The following is a 3,624-nucleotide window of genomic DNA, read 5'->3' on the forward strand; positions in this document are numbered from 1 at the left end:
AAGGAATACAGAAATCCAACACAATATTACCCTCTAAGAGACTACCCATCCATGGTAAACTGTTTCAATCCCTATCCACTTTTTTAGACACATCTCCTTTTGAACCAATTACAAATATGGTAATCAAAACTGCCATATACCTAGCTTTTTATGGTTTCCTAAGACCAAGGGAATTCACCTCTATCAATCTAACTTCCACAAATTACCTTACAACTAGAAATTTAAATCACTACATCCTGTCACTTAGCCACTCTAAAACAAGTCAGATGGGACACCTGGTCAGTATACCCTACCTACAATAAATGGTGCCCAGTTCAGGTATTAGACAAATATTTCAGTACCTTTCAAAAACAACCTCATCAACCACTTCTTGAACTACATGGTTCCACACTCACTACATCCAAATTCATGCTGTACGGGGGGCGGGGCCGGGCCGCCAAGCTGAATGGCAGCAGCACCTCATGTCTCCCAGCCTTGAGCCCAGAAAAACGGCTAAAAACAGCACATACAATACGATAAAGCGGGATCCCTCTGCATATTACCGAAGAGGAACAGATCAGCTACCTGACGATACCACACTGAACCCGGTGCTGAGATGGGAACACTGAAACTCCTAAAGCGGGCCTACACGCCACATTAAGCCTGGACATGCACGGCACATGTAGTAGCACGGATAACGGCCCAACAGGCCAGGGACATCTAAACCCTGGCAATTCTCCGCTGAGGAAAGCAAAAGCCGCAGGGGGGGGCCCGGCCCCGCTCCCCCCCCCGGCGGGTGGGGGTAATCCCGGCCGTATGGGGACGACACACTCCAGGGCGGTAGATACCGCGTGGAGCCCACACGATCCCCTATACAGGCAAAGGCCACCAGACAGGGGCCTGCCTGCAGACCTATTGACACTGGCAAATACTCCACAAAGGCGCTACTGCTGAGTCGGAGGAAGGAAGTGTCAGGGTCTTACCTGAGTTGGGAGTCTGTAGCGCAGATATGACGCTCACCCTTGCAGATAGCCACAGGCCGAGGTGGTCAGGTAAGAATTCACCTGGCCTGTGGGTCTGTGCACGGGGGCTGTGCAAGATGCAGTACCAAATTCGCAGGACAGGCAAGGACAGAACCAGCAGGATAGTCGAGGGATAGCCGAGGTCAAAGGATGCCAGAGGTAGAATAAACGAGTCACAAGCCGAGGTCAAATACACGAAGCAGAATCAACAGGAACACTGGTACGACACAGGAACAAAGATCAAAGACTTGACAATGATTGCAGGGCGAGGCTGGGTTTAAATACCCTGCTAATGGAGATCAGAGTCAGGTGAGAAGCAGGCAAGTCATGGTGCAACCCCCGGTGTAGTAGCCAAGCCAGAATGAACAAGGCCGGAATCAGAAGTCTCAGGTAAAGCCGCTGTGGCTCAGAGGTAGAGAGCAGGGCTGGGATAGACAAGTACCCCGGTTCAAGTCCCCTGTTGGGAATTCCAGGAACGACCACGTCTTGCCGTCTGTCTCACAGGTGAGTACCCTGACAGTACCTCCCCCTTCAAAAACGACCTCTGGGCGTAAGCAGGCTCCTCATCGAAGTAATCCGTCTCACCAGTGTCACTCTCAGAATCCGTCGAGTCCCCATAGTGAAAGTCCTCAGCATGGGATCCCTGATTAGTTCGGGATTTCCCAGTACCAGCTTCTGGTACAGCTGACGATCGGTCTAGGTTCCGGGTAGGGGTGACAAAAACTTCCACCACTTCAGGAGGGACAGTGCTCGCAGCTAGCAGTGCTTTTTCGAACACTTCCAAGTCTTTTTTACAGACCGTAGTGCCATTAGAAGAAATTACACAATCCTTGGGTAAATCCTTTTCAAGTGGGTAGGAAGTAGTGGTGGTAATACAGGAAGCAACTTTGGTAGTAACAGCAGACGACTCTGGAGCAGGAGGTCTAGGAGGGCGAACAGGACAAAGGGTGATGAAGTGTCCACCTTCTCCACAGTAAAAGCACAGACCATGGCTTCTCCTTCGGTCCCTCTCTCCCGGTGTGACTTTGCAGTGGATACGTCCAATTTGCATAGGCTCCTCAGGATCAAGTTGAACACAGGATACCTCTGGAGTTCTCCTGGGAACTGAATCATAAGAGGGTATCACTGGGGTGTGGTGACGTAGACTCCGCGATTTTTTAGTAGTAGAAGCTGGCTTGGGCTTAGTGATCCTGCACTGTGAGTCCAAGGCAATAATAAAGGACTCCCAGCTGACAAGGACAGGACTCTTCCTCTGCAACATTTGGTAAGACCAGGTTTTAATGCGTCCAGACAACAGGTTGATAGCCGCTCTGACCCTGATGAAATCCGTGGCGTAAGTTCGAGGCTTTAAAGAAAACAATACCTCGCAATCCATCCTGAATGACTGGAAGGACGTGTAGTTACCATCGAATCTGTCGGGCATGATGACAAAGGGTTCCGGAGCTGGAAGTACTGCGCCTTTAAGAGATAAAAGTTCCTGCTGCAACTCCGAAACAATCTGGGCCAAGCTGGATACTTGCTGGAGTGAGGGTGAGCACATTTCTGCGGACTCCATATTGGTCAAGTCTTTTGTCAGGGTCTTACCTGAGTTGGGAGTCTGTAGCGCAGATATGACGCTCACCCTTGCAGATAGCCACAGGCCGAGGTGGTCAGGTAAGAATTCACCTGGCCTGTGGGTCTGTGCACGGGGGCTGTGCAAGATGCAGTACCAAATTCGCAGGACAGGCAAGGACAGAACCAGCAGGATAGTCGAGGGATAGCCGAGGTCAAAGGATGCCAGAGGTAGAATAAACGAGTCACAAGCCGAGGTCAAATACACGAAGCAGAATCAACAGGAACACTGGTACGACACAGGAACAAAGATCAAAGACTTGACAATGATTGCAGGGCGAGGCTGGGTTTAAATACCCTGCTAATGGAGATCAGAGTCAGGTGAGAAGCAGGCAAGTCATGGTGCAACCCCCGGTGTAGTAGCCAAGCCAGAATGAACAAGGCCGGAATCAGAAGTCTCAGGTAAAGCCGCTGTGGCTCAGAGGTAGAGAGCAGGGCTGGGATAGACAAGTACCCCGGTTCAAGTCCCCTGTTGGGAATTCCAGGAACGACCACGTCTTGCCGTCTGTCTCACAGGTGAGTACCCTGACAGGAAGGTGGAGAAGGCAGAACCTGGGTGACCGATACTAAGAAAAATACCCACCAAAGGGAGCTGATCTGGACGGCCAGTGCGGAATTTGGCACAGCTGGGTGCCGGACGGACCCCTGGGATTGCTACTGGCCCGCAGGAAAAGTGAGTGCCTTAACCTCTGGGTCTGTGGGGTCCCCAGAGAGCAATGTCCCTGATGCCGCGAGCCCTGTGGGGCGGGACAGCGCGGCCCTTCCGGCGGACCGGTGGCTGGGAGCGGCGAGCACCAGCCCCAAGTGTGTGGCCGGCACCAGGAGAGACATTGGGACACGAGCTTCACTGGGTCTGAGGCGGTGATGGGGAGGTGCAGGGAGTGAGTGGCCCACGGACTCTAGGTGTGGGGGTCGAGTGTACTGATTCAGCTCCCGAGTGCCCACAGCACCGCAGAGGACTCGGGTGCTGGGCTGGAGTAGTCTCGGGGAGGACGGATGGTGACTCGAGGTC

This window comes from Pelobates fuscus, chromosome 5, assembly GCF_036172605.1.
Source record: "Pelobates fuscus isolate aPelFus1 chromosome 5, aPelFus1.pri, whole genome shotgun sequence".
Taxonomy (NCBI): Eukaryota; Metazoa; Chordata; class Amphibia; order Anura; family Pelobatidae; genus Pelobates; species Pelobates fuscus.